This window comes from Notothenia rossii (assembly GCF_949606895.1).
Source record: "Notothenia rossii genome assembly, chromosome: 5".
NCBI lineage: Eukaryota > Metazoa > Chordata > Actinopteri > Perciformes > Nototheniidae > Notothenia > Notothenia rossii.
In genome coordinates, this window is record NC_136903.1 from 32,439,398 (window position 1) to 32,463,906 (window position 24,509).

General features: G+C 44.5%; 1 long non-coding RNA gene across 1 annotated transcript; it reads left to right on the top strand.

Annotated features, from left to right (window-relative positions):
- The first annotated feature begins 416 nt into the window (after positions 1–416).
- LOC307039707 lies at positions 417–7,271 on the top strand. The gene is made up of 2 exons (XR_013808320.1): positions 417–6,953; positions 7,172–7,271. It is a non-coding gene; the product is annotated as an uncharacterized lncRNA (long non-coding RNA).
- Positions 7,272–24,509: the final 17,238 nt, after the last annotated feature.

Sequence of the window (24,509 nt, forward strand, 5' to 3'; positions counted from 1 at the left end):
ATGTTCAGCAGAGCAGGTATTTCTCCTGCCAGATATGGCACCCCCCCTACAACTTTGTCCAGGACAGTCACAACTTCACCAAAATCACACTGGTGTTGGCTGTTCCCCTCTAGTTTATGCTCACCAAAGCATTTTACTCTGGGCCCAGCAGGTGAAAAACTAAAGATGGGGGTTCCAAATCCGGCAGACCAGGTGTTGTAGCTGCCGGATTTGGAACCCCCCCTATATCTTTGTCCAGGATAGTCATAGTATCACCAAAATCACACTGGTGTTGCCTTATCCCCTCTAGATTATGCTTACCAAAGCATTTTACTCTGGGTCCAGCAGTTGATAAACTAAAGAGGGGGTTCCAAATCCGACAGACCAGGTGTTGTAGCTGCCGGATTTGGAACCCCCCCTATATCTTTGTCCAGGATAGTCATACACTCACCAAAATCACACTGGTGTTGCCTGTCCCCCACTAGTTTCTAGTTTCTAGTTTTTTAGCATTTTACTCTGGGCCCAGCAGGTAAAAAAATATGTTCTGTAGACCTATTCAGCCACATGTTAACAACCATCGTTTTTCAGACACGTAAACTCACCAGTGAGGTCACTGCTGATGTATTTAATGTCGTAGAACAAAACGTGATCTGTCTCTTCAATTTGTGTCAACCACAGACCTTATTTCCAGCTATTTTTCAAAATCCAATGGAGAAATTGCATTGGTTTTTGGCGAAGGAACCGAAAGTGGTAAAATATCAATCAATCAATCAATCAATGTTTATTTATATAGCCCAATATCACAAATGTTACATTTGTCTCAGTGGACTTCACAGTTTGTACAGAATATCAGTATGACAATACGACACCCTCTGTCCTTAGACCCTCACATCGTACAAGGAAAAACTTCCAGAGAAAACCCCACAGTTTAAAGGGAAAAATGGGAGAAACCTCAGGGAGAGCAACAGAGGAGGGATCCCTCTCCCAGGACGGACAGACGTGCAATAGATGCCGTGTGTAAATTGAAAAGATAATACATTTGCAACATAGGTAGTCCAAATGTTTTGAAATGCATGTGTGTATAATAAGAAGATGAATCCACGAGGATATCCATCCAGGACTTATGATCCAGGACCGCAGCCACGACTCAAGATCCAGGACTCGCAATCCATGACACAGGACCGCAGGATCATCCATGACTCCGGATCCCGGCGTATATAGACACCAAAAAGAAAGAAATTTGGGGAAGCTGGGTTAATCGGAACATGAGAGTACACAGGTATAGACAGAGAGAAGGAAGAAGTAAGATGTCCCCCGACAAACTAAGCCTATATCAGCAAAACTAGGGGCTGAATCTAATCAGCCCTAACTATAAGCTTTATCAAAAAGGAAGGTCTTAAGCGCACTCTTAAAAACGGATAGGGTGTCTGCCGTCCGAACACAAACTGGAAGCTGATTCCACAAAAGTGGAGCTTGATAAGAAAAGGCTAACTAAAAATACTAAAAATACTAACTTACTTCCGGGTTTTAGGATGCGTCACTGTTGTCACTACCCGATATGCATTGCGCATACGTGCGAGATGGTCCGCCATATTGGACAACTCCGTACGGCAACCCAAATAGGACACTTGACATCTAGACGGCTGACCAATATGCATTGTGCATAGGGATGGGTATCGTTTGAAATTTATCGATTCCGATTCCGGTTCTGCTTATCGATTCCGGTTCTTATCGATTCCCTGTTTCGATTCCAAAATTGTAAAAGAAAGAGGTCAAACGTTTAGATACCAAAAATATCTTTATTCTTTTAAGCTTTAACTGACACTTTTACAAATAAAAAATATACATGCAATACAAATGTATTGCACAATAGCCGTGCTTTATTTTAACAGAGCTATGCCTGTGGCAAGCTATTAACAGGCATTACACTGTGCCATGTCTTTTTCTTTTTTTGTGTAGTGAAGCCTCACTTTAGAGCATTTACCGCGACCCATCTTTGGTGTTATGAAGTGACTGAGCTGGTGAACTGTCTACGGGAGGGCAAACACTCCCGCTAAGTTTGTTTTCCCCCGTGTTCTCCTTGAAAGCAAGTACCTGCCTCCTGCAAACTGACCAAACAAACGCTTCAACTTATACAATTTTGAATCTGTATTTTTGAAGATGGATCTTAAGTTGGCGTGACGTTGAAGCAGGCTGTAGTTCGTTTATAGTATCACGTTAGCATTTTGCAAGTAGGGTAGACATGTGGATATTATCCGGCTGAACAAAACGTGATCCGTCTCTTAAATGTGTGTCAACCACAGACCTTATTTCGAGCTATTTTCCAAAAATCCTATGGAGAAGTTGCATTGCGTTTTTGTCGAAGGAACCAGAAGGAGTTTACTTCCGGGTTTTAGGACGCCACTGTGGCACTCTATTTTGTGGAAAAATAATGCCTTGTCTCCTAAACATGCAAACCTGCTGAATAAAGCCGTTAAAAACATAAGGAAGCTATTTCAGGTTACTAATCAGCATTTCTTTGACACTGTTGGGCTTTAATCAATGTTTGTTTGGCTTGTTTATTTTATAACTTAATATACAGACACACAATGACTAAAACCCTTCATCTAGGTCAGGGGTCGGCAACCCGCGGCCCACGGGCCGCATGCAGCCCTTTAAGCCCTCTGCTCTGGCTCCCTTGAGCTTAGACAAAAATAAGAAGGAAATAAAATAAAAGTAGTTGTAGGACTATTTATATTTTGTTGCACGGTTGGAAATGTTTCTTATCTTGTATTTTGAGGTGATACTGTGACACATAAATAAAAAACAAAACGGTTTTAATTAGGTCAACTAAAATATGCGTCACATCCTGCGTCACGGTCCCGCGCGAGCGCCTTTTCTTGGAGGCGCTCGCGCGGGGACCCCCGGCTCGATGAGCGAACTATGGATAAATCAAAGAAAAGTACCGGAGGAACACAGGATTTAATTCTGTGTGGACAGAGTTATATGCTTTCACAGCAAACGATGCTGGTTTACCGGTATGTTTGATATGTAGAGAGAAGTTGTCAACGGTGCTGCAGCCTTTACGTATCGAGGAACAACAAGGGAGAGGAAGACAGCTGACAATCTTCAGTCATAATTCAATGGGGTATGTAATTTATTTCAGAAACCACTTTTTGTTATATTCCATGGAATGCTCTTAACGTCCCGATAGCAATGAATATATTAAATGCTTTGACAATAAATACATACAAAAATGTATCTCTGGAAGCCGTAGCGCTGTAAAAAGCACGACCAATCATTTTAGCCGACCCGGTTAAAATAACTGGATGGCTTACCTGCCTGTAAGCCTTCCATCTGTGCACATTGCACAAACTTATCTCGTGGCCTCATTGATGATGCGCGTTCGTGTGTGTTGGAGGAGGGAATCTGTAAGAAAGTCTGAAGGAAGAGGCCTATTTTTTCCGGTTGTGTATCTTCAAAGTCTAGCGCACACGAGCTGGTTTCTCCATTCTTACCTACCCTACCTTTAACTCGTTTTAGGGTGCAGCTATATGTTTTATTTATTTCAAAGTGGGCCCATTTTAATAATATTTTTTTTCCTTCAAATGTGCAGAGGACTCCCCAAGTGCTGTGTTTAATTTATTTTAAAGTAGGCCTGTGTATTATTTGTAATTCTCCTTATAGGAGTTCTTTGTTTCTTATTAGAGGTTAACAGTTTTATATAATGTAATAAATAGCCTAATAAATGCAAAAAAACTTTAGTTTTTGTCTGATATAACAATAAATACAACTTAGCTATCAAGCTATGAAATATGTTTTGCGGCTCCAGACAAAAAATGTTTGGGGAAAAAGGAGCAAAATGGCTCTTTTGGTCAAAAAGGTTGCAGACCCCTGATCTAGGTGAAATATAGAGTTTAAAACGACCAAAAAAGGTGTATCATAACGTGGCTTAAAATTGGATGAAAAGTACATTCATGACTTATGACAGACAGTAGGGGCTTGGACTGTGGGTTGCCGGTTCAAATCCCCGACCAGACCTAAATATGGAGTGTGGACTCCTACTTGGAGAGGTCCCAGTTCACCTCCTGGGCCCTGCCCTTGTGCCCTTGAGCAAGGCACCGGACAATTACTAGGATGGGTTAAATGCAGAGAACACATTTCACTGTGTGTGTTGTGTTGAGATCTTCGTTGAATAATTAAAACGAAAGTTAGTTATAATCAAATATAGTCAATTATATTCTTGTATAACCCACAATGAAAATGCTTCATATTTTATGATTTTCTATATTTACAGTATAAACAAAACACAAGTTGTTTGTTAAATTGAGTGTGTAAATACATTGAGGCCCCCAAAAGGTGGTTATGTCATAGCCGAGAATAATATTTTGCAAGTCCTGCAGAGCAGGGGTCAAGACCTTTTTACACAAACATGGGAAGGTGTGTCTTATGCCATAGCATGTCTGGTCATGTCCAGTCCTGTACATCAGAGGCCATGCACAGTTTCCACAAATATGGGTATGGAGTAGGGCTGTAACGATACACTAATCTCATGATACGATACGATACACGATATTGAGCTCACGATACGATATATATCACGATATTCAGCCAACGATACGATTCGATACGATTCGATATATTTCGATACACTTACATCATTTTCTGAAAGATTTTAAAGGGACAGTGTGATTTTGGTGACATCTTTTGAGTGTTCCATTGACTTGGATTGAATTAATTCAACTGAAAACTGAAAGCATCAATTATACAATATATGGCTCTGACTAGACAGAGAGTCTACAGCTTGCAAATGTTGGACAAAATGACTCAAAAGATGTGGTGAGAAAATTTGTTTCATTTATTGAAACAGTGCCAACTGTAGTTTACAAGCCTTTGAAACGTAAGTACATAAAGTGCAGTATCACAATGGACAATGGAGAATTAAAAGGTGCAGCAGGTGGCCTGTTCTGAACAGATTCTTTTACAGCATTTTTAGCTTAACACAGAATATGAGGTAGCCAATATTTCAAGTCACTAAGAACAACATTTAATGTAAAATGTATCTGCCAATAATTCAAGTCCAAAGGAGTAACATTTAAGCCAAAAACACTAAACAGAAAGGCTCCTCTCTACATAACTGCATCTACATTCTCTTCAGATTTTTGTTCAGGAATATAATCTGATCAATGTGGTCTGGGAGAGGTGCACTTCTCTGAGCAGTGACGATGGCCCATTCCCAAACCGCCCCATACACCCTACACCTCCGTTTGCGCGTTCACGCGGAGGGTCCGCCTACGAGTGTGGAGCGGTGTGGGCTATCAAGCCCTCAAACAGCGAGTCTGCAGCGGTGCTGACTTGAGACCGGTCTCTACCTGACCGGAGTCGCGCTGTGTATGTCCGCTGCTGTCAAGCTGTTAACAAGTAGTTCCAGCAAACATGCACTGATAAACTGCGATGTTAGCAACCTCATGATAACCTCATATGTTTTAACTTAGGATCATACCTGTGTTTAGTCTAGAAAAAGGTAAATGTGTGCATTTTATTATAAAGTTGTGTATATTTACAGACCGTTGGAAAAACTAAGAAGCTTATAAACATCAGGTTTAAAACTAAAAGCTTTGAAACACAATGAAAGATGTTAGGAGTTTTATTTGAGTTATTAATTTAAACTTTTTGTCTAAGAGATGTTGATTTGAAACCGTTGTTACATACAGTTACGGCATTTTCTGTTTCTGCCGGAGAGAGGGGAGGCCGTCCCAAAGCTTGCTGCTGTATTTACTCCCTCCATCTGACAGGAGGGAGCCTCGTTGAGCTGCGAGTTTGGCTACAGACGGAGTTCACTCCGTCGAGGGAGTGGTTTGGGATTGGGCCGATATCTCCGGCGGTAGAGAAGACCCTCTCCAGTGTGGTTAATGTTTGCCGCCATTCTCCTGAACCGCTTCGCGATAGAGAGGCGAAGTCACGCCCATCTACTTCCGGTCCATGGGACCCCGGAAGCGAAAAATTATACATTGAATTTAATGGAGAGAGAAAACGTATCTTTTGATCCCGTTTGAATTGTGCCACGAACTACACATATGATGTTTGTCAATCTTAAACAATCATTTCCATGTCAAAAAAGTCACATTTTGTCATAAAACTGTTGAAATATAAGACTATGAAAAATACGCGACTACAAAGACTACAAATCCCAAATCCCATTCTGGGTCGCGCATGTGATGTCACAGGCGATAATGCTCCAAGTGGTTGCGACTCGTAATTAAAGCGAAGAAGAAGATTTCATAACTGATTTATTCCCTCCAATAAATATAAGAGATTGCTCCAATACATTCACTTTTACAAGATGCCCGTGTGCTTTGTACCATGTTGTAATCACAAAAGTGATCATACCACTTGCTCGTTCTATCGCTTCCCGTCTGATGAAAGGACCAGGAGTCGCTGGATCAGACATATCAGGTAATATCATACATGTTGTGCATGGAACATAGTCAAGTTAGCTACCTAGCTAGTAGCGACGAGTAGCGAGCATGTTAGTTAGCATTACATTACTTAGCCTTGTCATTTTTAGTAGCCTTACCATGAAGTTATTATTTTATTACATGAAGTACACCAAAATGTTAAACAGTAAGAGTAGTCATCATGGTAAGTATTTCTTGAAACATTTGAAGAGTAGCCTACTGCGCCCTCCACCGGGTGCTAAGGAAGCAGTTCAGGGAGAGTCGAAGGAAGGCAGGCAGGCAGGGAGCTTTGCATGACATTCTTCTGGACATGTGTCATTGTGATGACAGTGAGGGTGAGTCAATCTGTTTGTTGGAAAGACAGTAGTTGAGTGATTACTGAGAGAAAATTATTAAAAGAGATAATTATTCAGTGTTGTTACTTTAAAGTGTTGTTACTGACCTTTTTCTCTTATTTTCTTTACCTCACCTGTAACTGCTGAGACCCTGAGGAACATGCACACTGGACTGACCTGCTCTGGCAACCTGATTTCCACTGTACGTAATAGTATTTGGTTATGGTATATTATTTATATACATCAAAGGCACAATGCACCCCCCAGAGAGACACATGTATTGAGTGATATTTTGCATAGGTCATGTGAAATCATCTTTACATACTATAAAACTGTAGGAGCGGCAACTTGTTTTGAAATTGAATTTTTAATATCCGATAATAAAGTTGATCTGTTTTCTTTATTCTTCTCTCTTCCCAGCTCCATCCATCACCGTTCTCTGTTCCTGCAGGTCCTGCTTGCTAATAAATGCTCATAACTTTTTACACAATTACAAATAAAGTCAATGTATTGTATGACATGAAGTTGTGCTTCATTCTGAGTCAATAATAAATTAATTCTGCCTTCAACTGCAAAATGATTGTGGACTGCACCGACATCCATGTAGCTGCCCCCCAGTAAGATGAACCAAGCAAAGCTGACACTCAACATACAGCTGTGCTCTTAAGTTGACATGAAGAATTTGTGAAATATTGGTAATTATTTGGAAAAAATGACTGACGATGCAGAAAACTTTTTTTATTTAGGAACAGTGGTCAGGTGAAGCATTTATCACTACATTTGTGTCACACTTAAAAGGCCAAACACACTGGCCAAACACACCTCGTTTACAACTCCCCAGTTGACAGCCATGACTCCCGTCTAAATTGTACCCTCCAAGCACCCTCTTCATGAGGGACGCGCATGGAGTGGATGAAAGTCCCGACCTCAGCACAGCACCAAAATTGCTGGCTGTCAACCTGCCCTGCCTGTGTAACTGCCACTGAGGATTTGTCTGCTGTCCTACGGTGGCTGTCTGGATGGCAGCTTGCTGGTCTCTGCTCAGTCGCATTGAGGCAAGAATTGCCTCAAGCCCCCGACCCCCATGCTCCTTCACCAGCTCCGGCACGTTGAAAATGGCCTGATGTTGAGGCTGCAGCTCTGGCTCAGGTGACAAAAGCCATGCCATGCCACGCTGCGCCCCTCAGTGCAGACCTGAACCAGTCTACTTCCTCAGTGGCGATGTCTCTGGCCAGTGGGTTGTATGTCTCCTCTTGCTGTTGGTAGAGTTGAGACACCGGCTGGACTACTTTTGAAGTGCCAGGCTTCCTCCACTGGCACTCAACTTCTGTGGAGCTGATCTGCCACATGGCAAATATTGCCAATGCTGCAGCGTGGCTGCATTTGTACATCCCCCGTGCACAACCACAGACAGCGCTCTGCATCGCGCCATCCTCTCCCATGTAGATCTGTACAAATAAAGTAAGTACCATGTTTGTTAACATGCTATAATAGATTGAATGAGCAATACAAGGATGGTCCAGATCTGGGGGTGGGAGGGTTTATTTTTCCATAGTTTTGTCCTCTTGTCTGATTGTTGTTGTTTGTTTTTTCTGATTTTTTTGTAATTTGTGTTTTATTGGTTGTGATTGTACATTGTATTTTTTTAAATGTGTATTACATTTTTGAAAAACATTTGATCAACAAAAAAGGATTTGGTCAGGACCTAGACTCAGTGTGTAGTTTATGAATTAATCAATGCTCTCTACATTAGGAAAACACATACCAGTGTACCAGAGGGAGTCACAAACAGCTGTGCCTAGATAACCAAACAAATTGACAAGATAACCAAAATCCTTGAATCTACACACAGCAAATAAACTCAAATGACACAACGAGATGTAGAAAGGAGATCACACATATAGTCGATATAAAACTGGCCGCTTCAATCTGAAGAGCAACTAAAACAAAACACGGGAGTGTACCTTGTTCTTGTGAACACTAATGTTATCCACAGCATACACACCCGTATACAGTACACCCGTTCTAGGTTCTGATTGGCTCTCTATGTTGGCATTCTAGCTTCTGACTGGCTGTCCAGGTTGTCAATCACAGCCGTGGTTCATATTATGCTAGTCGACTCGTAACATCGCTAAACTTTTTTTCTTGACGGTTTTCTCAGTCAACTAATGCTATTGATAACAGTAACATAAATTAACACAGCCCTGCACACTGCAGTCATTATATGCCGGGTCTGTGGTTCATCATCTTCTTTTTCATTCTCCTCCTTATTGACTGACATTAACGTTAAACATTGCACTCATATTACTCACCGAAACCTTGTAAAGCCGGTCCTGCATGCTGGCTCTTACAGAACCGACTAACTCCCCTTTCGTGTATGTACAGCTCTCAACGTGCCCAGACTTGTAGTAATTTTCACCTCGTTTTATACTTTTATTCTCATTCTGAAAGAATGAGGTGAAATGTGCCAATGTGACGGTCATCTTTGTGTTGGTGACGCGTATTGTGCGGGACCAGAGACATGTAGTTCACTGAGCGGCTTAACACAAAAAAATGTGTTACTTCACAGTTTTACGACACATTTTAATTTTTTTGACTTGCAAAATTTTTCTTTTAAATTGACAAACATCATATGTGTCATTCGTGGCACAATTCAAACGGGATCAAAAGATACGTGTTCTCTCTCCATTGAATTCAATGTATAATTTTCCGCTTCCGGGGTCCCATGAGCTCCCCCGGAAAGGGAGGGACTTCGCCTCTCTATCGAACCTGGTTCTTCAGGAGTTAGTAGAGGTGAGATCTTGCTGACATTGGTGGATCTGAGCCAAGCAGTAAACTTACATAGACTCAATAAATTATGTTAGGTCAATTAGTAGGTCTGAGTAATTTGCCGGAATAAATTATCAGCTCCTCCCGACTCTTACAGTTGTATGCTCTGCATGTGTGACCATTAAAGAGAGTTTCATCCTTCCGATTCTATCTACAAACCTGATGCAGGTTCAAATGGAAAACATGCCATTACAGACGACCTAACAAAACTGACTGGTACCTTGGATAAAATTGCATAATTTAAATGATTTGTATATTAGATAGAATTATTTAAAATAGTTCTGCCTATATATCTATGATAGTATTTTCAAACTAAACTAAATAAATCTTAGTAGAACTTGATTGAATTGTATAGGTTGCTTTAAAATGGTCATTTCACTTTTATCCTGTAATTGCCTGTTTATTTGATCTGGGACCTGTAGCTGGGGTAGCTCGTGATAACTTACAATTTATATAGAAGTTCACCACACATCTGTTGTTGTGGTGGTTTTGTGTGAGTGTGTGTGAAGTGTCAGTTTTCTCTCTGAATAGAAACTAGAGCTTGGCTTCCTGTTCTACAACCTGACTCCTTTCTCAAGTTCAGTTAAACACATACCCACACACAGTTTTGTGGGACATCAAAACATGTTAAAGGTGTCAGGGTAGCAACAGCAGCCAGATTTGTAACAGGTGATAAGCGAAAAGCTTTTTAGCCACACTCCGTTTATTTTGACAACAAGATAACATTTGGATGTGTAATTTAATCTACTCCTCAGAAGTGATTTGTGTGTGCCCCAGCCTCTCCTTTGTTTTGCCTCCAGCTTACACTGAAGTAATCATAGGGCTTCATAAAAGTCTTTCATGTATGCTGGCTCACTTTTACTACTACACCATGACAAGCCACTTTAATGGACAAGAAGTACATCTAGGCTTCTCTATGCTGTGTTCATTATTTAGATCACATTGAATACAAATATGTCCAAGAAGTAAAGGGGCTGTGGCTCAGGAGTTAGAGTCCACCAATCAAAGATTTGAAGGCCCCTTCAGTTAACATGTTACAGTGTCCTCGGGCAACGTTTATGCAGGGGTTAGCATTTAGCCACTGACCTGACTGACTATGTGGAGGGTGTATATACTCCATTTGTTAGCATTGGTTTTCTCTGAGTTACTGCCTCAGTCCAAATACATGCAGGTTAGATGTTGAGTCTAAACTGCCCATGTTTAAAATGAAGCATAATTGGTTTGTCTGTCCTTATGTGTAAGCCCCCTTTATTGCATTGTGTTCTGTATCATTGCGAATGTATAAATAGAAACAACTTGGTTTTTATATGGGGTGCGCCAATTCCTTCAAAGGAAATTGGCTAGTTTGGTCAGAAAAAAAGATTTGATACTGCAGTCATCATTTTCAATCTTAGATTTATTAAAACTTTATTGCACAATTAGGAAACTAACTTTTTTTTTAAAACAACACTACATGGAAAAAAACCTGGAAACAGCTGCCTTTTCACAAATGTAGACATTCATTTGAGTTCATTTGCTAAATGTTAATAGCTTGCCAGCGCTTCATTATGTGTGCATTTTTTCTGCATTTTTCTTTCATTCAAAAGTAAATTCATTTATCAAATGGATACATATTTCAACAATACAACAAGGTGCATTGAACAAGCCCTGTGGAGAGAAGGATAAAAGGGGCAGGCCTCCCGATATAATTTCACTCCTCAATTCCTCTACAGGAAGAAAAAAAAACACCAAACAGCCCAAATGGTTTTTAAGTTTTTTTGTCGGGGACAGAGTTCTATTTCGTATATGGCTTCGCCCTCTAAGGCTATCGCTATTGGGTAATCCCCCTGCGCACCCGCGCAGCACTGAAACACTTGTAGTCCGCGCCCACCCGCAAGGTGGGCCCCGCCCTCGGGCCTCCTTCCGGTATAAATAGGAAGGCAATCTGCTCCCTCTTTTCTTCAGCAAACCTCGGCAGTTACTGAAGCACAGAACCATTAAACATCATGAGCAACAACTGCGTCCGAAATTGTCCCTCATGTGCCTCAGGATATATCATGAGCTATGACCAGCACGCAATGTGCGAATCCTGCCTGGGGCCAGAACACGCGGACGCAGCTCTCAGCCAGCAGGTCGCTTGCTCACATTGTGCCCGTCTCCCATCAGCCGACAGGAAGAGCGGACGCTCTAGCTGCTGCGGCCGACGAGGACGATTGGCCCGTCCAGCACGTGGACGGCAGGATGTCCCTGGAGCCGAGTGCCGGGCAGGAGTCGGACGACTCCTACCCCGTCTCCCTCCATGGTTCACCGTGCTGTTCTCCCCTCCCTCCTCTCCCCCGGACGGGGGAGACAGAGTCGGAGCAGGGGGCTGGTTTGGTGGCCGAGCATGCGGTCCCCTTTTCCATCGCCACAGGACGGCGCCCTACGTTGAGCTCCCCCAGAGAGTATGTCGCCTGCCAGGCCGACCGGGTGAACCAGTGTGCCTTTCTGGCGGTGGTGAATATCATCGCGCTGCTCTCCAACTCGGTGGTGACACTGGTAGAGCGGTCCACCACCGAGGCAGAGGAAATCAGCAAGGCGGCCAGCACGGCGCTCACTCTGTGCGCGTCCGTCGCTGTCTCCCAGGCGAGGATTTCCGCGTGGGTGACACAGATCCAGCGCCACCTGCAGCAGGCATCTGTTACAGAGACGCCCAGAAAAGTGCTACTGGACGCTCCAATCAGCCCGTACGGGCTGTTCGGACCCCAGTTCCACGCCATGGTGGAGTCCATGAAGATGGCTGCGGAACAGGCGGACGGCATTCGCCAGCATGTCAGCTAGCTCCAGCCTGCTGAGCGCCCACAGCGGCACCAACGCCCGCAGCAGCCGCGGCGTCCACGCCGGCCACAGGAGGCCGCAAGCGGAGAGACGCCCACAGCAACCGCCTCGGCGTCAGACTCGCCCTTCGGCGGCTGCAGGGGCTCCGTCTCCACGTCTCCGCTCCCCCGCCACCCCAGAGATAGGATCTCCCGGCGGCGAGTCAAAGGGGAGTGAGGCTCCCCCACTCCTGGTCTGCTCCGCGAGAGCCTCAGAGGAAGCAGAGCCGGTAATTAAGCCATCTGCCACTAATCTGTTGCTTAAGTAGACAGCAGGGCTCCCTGCAGAAGCCTGCTGGTTTTAACCTATCGGTTAATAAACCTGCAGAGCTTGCGGCATTCCTCCGTCCGAGATACGCCTCCTACACACGGTCATAATAACCCATGAGCGCCGTTATAACGCCTCATGTGGACAGCACTGCACACACCTCCACTCATCCCCTGAGCGTGTACACGCCTCATGATGACAGCCGGAGTGAAACGCAGCGTGTGGAGGCTTCCTTGCAGCCCTTTCGCCTCACGGGCAGTGGCGGCGAGGGCAATGGCGTGGCTCATTACATTACATTACATTGCATTTAGCTGACGCTTTTATCCAAAGCGACTTACAATAAGTGCATTCGACCAGGAAGATACAACCTTTAAGAAAACAGAATCATATAAGTACATCAGGTTTCATAGAGCCAAACATTTCAAGTGCTACTCAACTGGCATTTAGAAAGCCAGCCCTTTATTAGTATATAAGTGCTTTGTTAGTAATTCTATCGCTCGAAGTGGAGTCTGAAGAGATGAGTTTTCAGTTTGCGTCGGAAGATGTGTAAGCTATCTGCTGTCCTGATTACAATGGGGAGCTCATTCCACCATTTTGGAGCCAGGATAGCAAACCCACGTGTTTTTGCTGACGGGAACTTGGGTCCCCCTCGCAGTGCGGGTGCAGCAAGCTGTTTGGCTGATGCAGAGCGGAGTGCACGTGCTGGGGTGTACGGTTTAACCATGTCCTGGATGTAGGAAGGGCCAGATCCATTCACAGCATGGTACGCAAGTACCAGTGTCTTGAAGTGGATTCTAGCAGTTACCGGAAGCCAGTGAAGGGAGCGGAGGAGCGGCGTGGTGTGGGAGAATTTGGGAAGGTTGAAGACCAGACGAGCCGCTGCATTCTGGATGAGCTGCAGAGGTCGGATGGCACATGCAGGTAGACCAGCCAGGAGGGAGTTGCAGTAGTCTAGGCGTGAGATGACGAGAGCCTGGACCAGAATCTGCGCTGATGTCTGGGTCAGCTGGGGACGTATCCTCCTGATGTTGTAAAGCGTGTATCTGCAGCAGCGGGTTGTAGCAGCGATGTTTGCAGTGAAGGACAGTTTGTTATCTAGGACCACACCCAGATTCCTTGCAGTCTGAGTCGGGGAAACAACAGAGGTGCCGATGTTGATTGTTAGGTCAAGAGTGGGACAATCTTTTCCCGGAAGGAAGAGCAGTTCAGTCTTGTCAAGGTTGAGCTTGAGGTGATGAGCAGACATCCACCGAGAGATGTCTGCTAGGCAAGCAGAGATGCGTGCGACGACCTGGGTCTCTGAGCGGGGAAAGGACAGAATTAGTTGGGTGTCGTCAGCGTAGCAGTGGTATGAAAAACCATGCGGGCTAATGACAGACCCGAGCGAGTTTGTGTACAGGGAGAAGAGGAGGGGACCAAGAACCGAGCCCTGAGGGACCCCTGTAGTTAATTGACAAGGGTCGGACTCGGACCCTCTCCAAGTAACCCTGTAGGTGCGGTCGTTGAGGTATGAGGTGAGGAGGGAAAGTGCAGTGCCTGAAACTCCAAGTTCTTGGACAGTGCGAAGGAGGATCCGATGGTTCACCGTGTCGAATGCAGCAGACAGGTCCAGAAGGATGATGACAGAGGAGAGGGAGGCTGCTTTAGCAGTGTGCAGTTTGTCAGAGACAGCAAGGAGAGCAGTTTCTGTTGAGTGACCTGCCTTGAAACCAGACTGGTGCGGATCCAGAAGGTTGTTCTGATGGAGATAACAGGAGAGTTGTTTAAAGACAGCGCGTTCAAGTGTTTTAGACAGGAACGGGAGGAGAGAGACGGGCCTGTAGTTAATAACATCAGACGGATTGAGAGTGGGTTTCTTAAGGAGAGGGTTTACTCTTGCCTCCTTGAGACTGTTTGGAAAGTGACCAGAAGTTAGAGAAGTGTTGATGAAATGGGTGAGAAATGGTAGAATATCAGGAGCGATAGTCTGAAGGAGGTTTGAGGGGATAGGGTCCAGAGAACAGGTGGTAGGACGGGCAGAGGCAACGAGGGTAAGAACCTCACTTGGAGAGATTGGGGAGAAGGAGGTCAGTGTGTGGGTGAAGGGAGGGTCTGGTGACCCAGCGGTGAGTAAAGGTGAGTCAGAAAAAGAAGAGCGAATATCATCAACCTTTTTTTCAAAGTGGTTAACAAAGTCGCTTGACAGAAGGGAGGAGGGGGGAGGTGCTTTGGGGGGGTCCAAGAGGGTGGAGAAGATAGAAAATAGTTTTTTGGGATTGGAATAGGAAGATTGGATCTTATCTTGAAAGAAAGTGCTTTTTGCCTGAGAGATGGAAGCAGAGAAAGAGGAGAGGAGAGCCTGATAGGTTAGGAGGTCGTCATGGTGTTTGGATTTCCACCATTTCCGCTCTGCTGCCCGAAGGATGGTTCTATTAGCACGCAGTGCATCATTTAGCCAGGGAGCAGGAGGGGACTGACGAGCCGGCCGCGATGTGAGAGGACAGAGAAAGTCCAGAGAGGATGAGAGAGTCGAGAGGAGAGTTTTTGCAGCAGTGTTTGGAGGCAGGAGTTGGAACGAGTCAGAGGAAGGGAGGGCTGAGAGCACCGATGAGGCAAAGGTAGAGGGGGAGAGGGAACGGAGGTTACGGCGGACAGGAGCAGAGTTAGAAGAGATTAGGTTGTTATGTTTGGAAAGGGGTAGAGAGAATGAAATGAAGAAGTGATCGGATGTGTGGAGCGGGTTTACAGAGAGGTTAGAAGTAGAGCAGTTCCTTGAGAATATGAGATCAAGGACATTGCCAGCTTTATGAGTTGGTGGGGATGGAGACAGTGAGAAAGCAAAGGTGGTTAACAGAGATGTTAGTTCAGATATCTCGTCACCATGACGACCAGCAAAGCACATCACAGAGAAGCCAGAACGGGGGAAAGAGCAGTATTCCAGGCTGAGTGCCCCCAGCGGCAGCGCCCGCAGCGCCACGGCGCCAGGGCTCGCTGCAGGAGCCTGCTGGTTTTAACCTATTGGTTAATAAACTGCAGAGCTCGCTAATTAAGCCAACTGCCACTAATCTGTTGATTAATTAGACAGCAGGACTCGCTGCAGAAGCCTGCCGGTTTTAACCTCGGTTAATAACCTGCAGAGCTCGCAGCATTCCTCTGTCCGAGATATGCCTCCTACACACATTCATAATAAACCCATGAGCGCCGTTATATAACGCCTCATGTGGGCAGCACTGCACACACCTCCATCCATCCCCTGAGCATGTACGCGCCTCATGATGAGAGTCGGAGTGAGACGCAGCGTGTGGAGGCCCCCGCGCAGCCCTTTCGGTCCAAGCCCACCTTGGGTTGCCTCACGCCCTGTGTAAACCAGCTGCCTATAACCTGTCGGTTAATAGCCAGCAGGGCTCGTTGCTAAAGCCTGATTTTAACCTGTCGGTTAATAAATGTCAGAGCGCGCTAATTAAGCCGGCTGCCACTAATCTGTTGATTAGTAGACAGCGGGGCTCGCTGCAGAAGCCTGGTTTTAAGCTGTTGGTTAATAAACTACAGAGCTCGCAGCATTCCTCTGTCCGAGATACGCCTCATACACGCGGTCATAATAAACCCATGAGCGCCGTTATAACGCCTCATGTGGGCAGCACTGCACACACCTCCATCCACCCCCTGAGCATGTACGCGCCTCATGATGAGAGTCGGAGTGAGACGCAGCGTGTGGAGGCCCCCACGCAGCCCTTTCGGTCCAAGCACACCTTGGGTTGCTTCACGGGCAGCGGCGGCAGGGGCTCTGGCGTGGCAAAACACATCTCGAGCATGTGCGCCCGCTCTCAGAGTGTTTCTCAGAGTGACAGCGCGTGTGTCTGATGGACAGATGGATGAGCAGGCTGATCAAGCAGAGGGTACACCCTGCCGTTCGCCTCTCGCCCCCCACAGTTCAATGGGATACAGGAAACACTCCTGTTATCCCATACAGTCTTGCGCTCCATTCCGAGCTGCTGGAACTCCTGTTGAAAGAGGATATTTCCAGGGTTCCTCAAAGGGAGGAAAATCAGGGGTTTTCACTCCCGTTATTTTTCTAATCCCGAAAAAGACTGGGGGAATGAGACATCCTCGATCTGTCAGTATTCCACATGCTGACGATCAAACAGGTGCTGGAATGTTTTCACCAGGACGACTGGTTCACTTCCACCTGAAGGATGCATACTTCCACGTACCCATCATCCCGAAACACAGGAAATTCCTGCGTTTTCTCATTTCAGGGAATATCAGACCAGACAATAGTCTGCCGTTCGGATATTTCCTGGCTCCTCGCATTTTTGTGTAGAGAAGGCTGGAGCCACTACACAGAGGAGGGATGAGAGTGTGGTTTTCTCTGGACGACCTGCTATTTGCTGGCTCGCTCCAGAGATGAAGTCGCTTTACAGACGGTACATCTCGTATCGCATCTGTCAAAGCCAGGGTTTCATAATAAATTGGAAGAAGAGCTGTCCTCTTCTCTCTCAGACAATCGTTATCTGGGAGTGGAATTAAACTCAGCCAGCATGAGAGCGCGACTCTCGCGGCAGCGAGTGGAGGAACTGACAGCTCTCCTCCGGTGTGTCACAACCCACACAGCCCTCTCCGTGATGCAGCTGCTCGGCGTTGGCGTCAGCTGGTCACATGATGATCCCCTTGGGTCTCTTCCAACAGGGACACTCCAGAGGTGGTTCATTCGCTGCAGAAGCCTTCTGTTTTTAACCTATTGGTTTATAAACTGCAGAGCTCGCGGTATTCCTCTGTCCCAGATATGCCTCCTACACACGGTCATAATAACCCACGAGCACCGTTATAACGCCTCGTGTGGACAGCATGCACACACCTCTCATCCCCTGGGCGTGTACGCGCCTCATGATAAGAGATGGAGTGAAATTCAACGTGTGGAAACTCCCTCGCAGTCCTTTTGCCTCACGGGCAGCGGCAGTGATGGCGTGGCTCGTTACCATGATGACCATTACGGCACATCACAGAGAAGCCTCTCCCCCCAGCAGTTCCATGGGATACAAGAAACACTCCTGTCATCCCAGGAACAGTGTCTTGCGCGGTTTTTACTCCGCTATTTTTCTAAATCTCGGAAAAACACGGTGGAGTCGCCCCGTTGCTGTACAATCAATGTGTTGATTTGCACAGACAACAGGCCACGGCTATGGAAGCAGCCTACCTCAATCGCCAGGGAAGAGTACAATCTGCGTAGCTTCTGAACGCAGCCAGGCGGCTGCTGTTCTGGGCGCGCACACATGTTGCTCTCATCAGAGTAATGTATATTCCCGGCGAATTGAACTGAGGGGCTCGCAGAGCGCAGCAGCCGTGTTATGCGAGGAGTACGGAGACTCAGACCTGTGTCACGCGCACTGGTGTCTCAGTGGGATTTGGCTTTGGTGTTACGCGCACTAAAGCAAAGCCCCATTTGAACCTTTAGACCAGGTTCCCCTTAAACTGTTATCAGCCAAAGTAGTGTTACTTTTGGCTCTATCAGCGAAAAGGGTGAGTGATTTGTCGGCTCTCTCTGTGGCTCCGTCATGCCTCCGGATCCAAGGAGATGGCAGTTCAGCCGTTTTACGCCCTAACCCGGCTTTTATGCCAAAGGTCATCACAAGCTCGTTAGAGTCATGAGTGATCACCTTGGATGGCTTCTTTCCCACTCCTCACAGGTCGGAGGAAGAGGCCGCGTCTCATCTCCTCTGTCCTGTGCGCACGCTGTCCTGCTAGTGGCGCGCACGGCTGCCTTGCGCCATTCTCAGCGCCTGTTTGTGCACTATAGAGAGCGCTCGATCGGGCAGCCTCTGTCTGCACAACGGCTGTCCCACTGGCTGTGTGAAGCTGTGTCACAGGCATATGTCTCCTCTGGGGTGGAGCCCCCGGAGAACATCAATGCGCACTCCACCAGAGGAATTTCCTCCTCCACGGCTTTGCACAGAGGATTGTCAGTGGAAGATATTTGCACTGCTGCATCTTGGTCTTCCCCCTGTTCATTTATTCAATTGTATTTAAGGGATGTCTCCCATTCCTCTCTGACACACCCCATATGGAGTGTCTTGTCAGAGTGAGTGACGTCAGGGACGTCAGCTGTGGGCTTCTCTCCTGCCTCTCGGCACGCGGAGAGCGGCCCTTTTTCCCTCTTATGAGAGGGATGTTTCCTTTTTTTTCCTCTGACACATTTTTGGTGCGGTGTGTCTTGTCAGAGTGAGTGACATCAGGGATCCAGCTGGGCGCTCTCCTGTCTGACACGCAGAGAGCTGCTGTTCCCCTTCTATGATCGCTGGGCAAGGTGGGACCTTCGTCTCCACTTTCTCACAGCGGCCGGTATGTATTGTTCCCAGCCTTCATCCCGTCAGGGAAGATAGGCATGTTTTGCTATGTTCCAGGGACAGTGATGCGCCATTACGCATGGCACAACAGGCATGGGGTGTTATTTAGCAAGTGTGTCTGTGCTTCTAGTGCCGGGCGGACCCAGTGGGGCGCAGACTACATCATGCTTCGCCCTTAACCCAATAGCGATAGCCTTAGAGGGCGAAGCCATATACAAAATAGAACTGTAGTTACCTACTGTAAATCCAGCTTCTATAAGTAAATGGCGCAGCCCTCTAAGCGCTGGGCCCCACTGGCTCTATGAATAGCTGAAGAAAAGTTATTTTGTATGGGAGCAGATTGCTGGGCCTCCTTCCTATTTATACCGGCAGGAGGCCCGAGGGCGGGGCCCACCTTGCGGGTGGGCGTGGACTACAAGTGTTTCAGTGCTGCGCGGGGGCGCAGGGGGATTACCCAATAGCGATAGCCTTAGAGGGCTGCGCCATTTACTCATAGAAGCTGGGGTTACAGTAGGTAACCTCAGAATATGTCATCGTTATTTGACGGGCCGCAATTCAACCGAACTCCGTCCTCCAACATCCTCAGGCACATGGCCTTCTGTCCAAATCAGAATAATCTGGAAGAACTTTTCCATTGGAGGGCGGATGATCTCCCATGTTGCTCTGAGAGTTGAAACTTGGTGGATAGTTAGCGGCCTGCCATGTCTCATAATGTAAGCCGACACGTTTTATACTGCGTTTGTGTCTGAGACCGTTTGGGATGCATTTCTTCTCCGATTTGGTGCCGGGCAACGCAGGGGCCGGAGCTGCAGACACTTGCTTCCTGTGAGAGAGAAACCAGAGACAGAAGAAAATAAATGTGAGCAGGAAGTGTGATTGTGTGTTTGTTCCGGCGGTCACACGAGAATATTGAATTATTAACAGCAGACTCCTGTGGCTCAATAGAACCAGTGTTGTAGGGCGGCCATATCCAGCACACACAGGGTTGTTATTATTCTCCATCAATGCATCAATAATTGAAAAACAGCTATCAGCTTGATGGATTCATAGATGGATACAAAACTCTATAGCGTGTCATTACCCCTGAAGAATCAATACTTTTAAAAATAGCGATAGTTTCTCAAATGAGAAAAACATTGGTAAAATAACTTTAATTTGATATGTTTTACTTTTACTATTACTTTTTTTTTGTGCTATTTACCGGCAGAAAACTACCAAGTAACAGATTTAAAAAAAAAATTTCCCCTAAATATTAGTGTCCTACAATAAATCACCTTTTTCCGACTTATATTTTATTTTTGTGCTGATTAATATGACTTGAGTCAACCAAACATCATCCATTCTTTTCATATTATATATTTTTACCCGTGTTAGCATATGATTGGTAATTTGATTCATTGTTTGGTCCACAACATTGTTCTAGACCTTGGTCCAGAACATAGGCTATGTTTAAAGAAAACTGGATACAGTGTTAGTGTGAGTCTACGTTCATTTCTATAAAAGTTGTTCATTTGGCGCATGAAGCCAAATGGCCCGACTCCCGTGAAAGAAAATAGCCTGGTTCGCCCTGGCTTTTTAGCGATCTTCCATAATTGCATTTTCCTTAAGTCCAGACTTCAATTTGCTCCATCACAACCAGTCTCGCCTCAATCAAATGAATGTAGGGGAAAAAAACTCTAGACCCAGCATTTAACATATTTAACCAATTTTAGGACACAATGATTTAAACAAGGGATATTCAAGTTTTTGTATTGTGAAGTTGAATTATGCGCTGATTTACAGACGTTTCTGTAAGTCAATGGAAAAAATATTTTCGGGCCCAGAAGTTATTACAAACTAACACTGAAGTATAGTAGAACTGTTTGGCCATTACACATATTTGAATAACCACCAAGCTCATTTCTTGGGGGTTTGGTCCAGAGTTAAATACCTCGACAACTTTTTTTAATGTATTAATTTGTTAGACATATTCATGGTCCCTAGAGGATGAACCCTAATGCATTTGGTGACACCCTGACTTTGCCTATGTCAGAACCAGCAGATCAAACTGTTGACTTATCCAGTGAAATATGTTATCATCTTTATGAAGCATAACCAAAGGATGTAAACTAATGACTTTACCTGAGTTGTTCCTCACCTGGCAGCAGCAGCAGCAGCCTCTCTGTTTCTGACCTGCTTCATCACCTTCAGCATGCGACAGATCTGTCTTAGGGTCATTTTTGGAGCGTGGCCAACCAGGCGGGGCCGCGGTGCACAGCGAGGGCCCCGGTACACAAAGAGAGACATGTAGTTAGCACTTGGTCCTTTTCCAAACAGCTGTAGAGGCTGCAAACTGCCATAGCAGGAGGCAAACTGGAAGAAATTGAGAAGTGGGGGAAAGGTGAGAGGATTGACATACATACGAGTGGATGTTGTTTCTGTAAGCTTTTCAATTTTATTCCAAAGACTAATTTGGAAACAAAAATAGGGTTATGCCATTTGAACTGTATTCATTTTGATATAAATCTATATATTCTGAGTAAAGATTTACATTTATGATATTTGAATACAAATTTTAACTTCCCAAATCATAAAATCAGGATGCTGAATTCATTTTATCGTGTGGCCTTAAAGAAACTAACAACCTAAAAGTAGCATTCATTTATGCATTCAATGTGTCCATAAAGTGATTCATGTAATAATTAGTTATCTTTATGGTAGTTTAGTAATAGAGAAATGTCTGTGGAGGACTCATAATTTACATTTTAATTTGGATAAATACTGTATTTTAACAATACGGTATTCTGTTTTTCACATTTGTTATTTGTTATTTTGTTATTTTTTAATCTGTTCGAAAATAAAGATTGAAATGAAATGAAGGTACTTGTGTTATTTACCTGACGATTTGCGTTTGAATCTAAGATTAAATAACAACTAGAAGACAAATAATTGAACAATTCAATGTCAGTACATTGAAATATGGATTAGCCTATAGCACACTAGACGAACTGAATGTATTTGTTATTGCCTAAGTGAACAAAATGAGTGATAAACCCTAAATGTGTAAAGTGATTAATGTGCTTTTACCCCTAATGTACGAAATGCAAAGTTCTGTTTTTAACTTTGCACACTTAGGAAATCATTTGACCACTGATGCATCATGGGAAATACCGATCAATATCTAATTACCAATTGCTATTGTTGGCCTCCCAACATGATAATCTACCGGAGCATAACAGAATGGGAAGCTGGATACTGTAGCTCAGGCAGAATGAGGCTATGTGAACAGCCACAGTCTCAGCCGTGTGCCGCTGTCATTCACACTTCAAATGTTACACTCTGACACACACACACACACACACACACACACACACACACACACACACACACACACACACACACACACACACACACACACACACACACACACACACACACACACACACACACACACACACACACACACACACACACGCACGCAAACAGACACACACACACATGTTGACCTGCTACAGTATCTAAACATTGACATGTAAAGCAAACATGTATCATATCCAATTCCTGCAATAACAGTATTGCTATTTTATTTGACAAAATTCCTAGATATACATTTTTAAACAAAAAAGTAAATTTTTGGATTTAAGATGCCATGTTCCAGCAGCTACATGGACTTATATTACACATTTTTAATTCAACTTCTCATAAATAAATGTGTATTTTTCTTTTTGGAAACTGTCACATAATCTAATTTCCCCTCGGGATAAATAAAGTATTCTGATTCTGATAACTATCACCTCAGGTCACAATTATAATGATAATGTTTTATCATGCTAGTTTTTGTGCATTTAATGTTTTTTTTATTTAATATATTATCATTATCATTTATTTTTATTATTAATATTTCTTATTTTCTTTTCTATTCTCTTTCCCTTAGTGTGCGTCTTCCCCCTCCCTTTCACATGTCCAACTTATAGATATTTTTCGTGCACAAGATACAAAACTCAATAACAGAGTTCACTTTTTAAAGCGTGAGGAACACAAGCAGTAATCACACCGGATCTCTACTTGTGAGGACACTTACTGAAATAATGCATTCCCTTACTCCTTACTCCAACCTTAATCCATCACAACAAATGCTAAACAACAACCCTTGCACTTTCCTTAACCTTATTGTAGCCCTTAAATCTAGTTCTGCGCCCAAAAACTAGCTAAAATGTCCTCACAAGGTAGAAACACATGTACACACACACACACACACACACACACACACACACACACACACACACACACACACACAACAAGCCATATTGGTACTTACAGGAACGACGGTAGCCATGGTCGAGGGTTGATGCTCTCTGGTAAAGAAATTGCATGCAGAATGAGAATAGTTGCCTTCTTATAGATGCTGACATGACCAGGCCAGATTATAGGCCAATCATCTTCAGAGGACAAAATAACCCCGCCTACTTCTGACATTACCACGGTAAGATCCCACATCCACAAGCTTGTTGCTTCAGGTTACAAAGACACTGATACGCAGTCTATTATTGAGGAGTCTTTTGTTATCCAGGGTATATTTAGAAGCAGCTGTAAATCTGGGAATAAAGAGAGAAAATAGTGGAGCATGATAATTCAAAGAAGACTTAAAGGACAGACTGATGTCAACAGAGAAGGGAGAGCTGATAGAATGGGCGAGGAGAGAAGAAAAAAGAGTGATGAAGGGGGAAACCAGGTGGACAACAATAGGTAGTAGACAGGCGTCACACAGTGTAAGTTGATGTGTCTGAACAATGTGAAGTATTGGTGCGTGTCCATTTCAATCAGTACATTATTACACATCGATGATGGGAAGAGACAATAAATATGTGACACACTATGATGTGTTTTCTAGTTTGTATAGAAACGAAACAGGAGAAGGGTTGAAAAGTCAACGCGTCTCTTTTAACCGTCATTCAAACTCATTGTCTCAGCAAATAAACTGAACATTTAAGTTGCCAAAGATACCAAACGATATGCAGGCATGCACAATTTTAATTATACGATTTATTCTGGTGTGTGGGAGAGAAACTCCGTCTGGAGGGAACATTAGGATTTGCAGAACATTTACATGCACACAAACCTATGAAATGTACAGGCACAAAAACCTATAAAACAAACTACAGGAAAGGGAAAACCCTAAAAACATAATAGAGCCTCTTTGGTACAAAGCAGTGTTTACTTGTGGTCCCTCATCCCAGATTAATAAGGGTCACTGTAGACATGTTGTTTAAACACATTATGCAAAGGATTATTTTCTTTATTCATCTTGTAAACTTCAAGTTTAACATTTATTTTTGAAATATTGCCAAATATCAAGAAAATGTGTGTTAATAAATCAAAGAAAGCCTACTGGTAACAATACAAGCTTATTTCAAACTGTAAATATTGTATCAGACTACTGGTATACATAAAAAAACTGCAGTAAATATACAAAGAACAGACACTGAACATGTATTGCGTGTGCCAGGTGTGATCCATGTCGGGGGGAT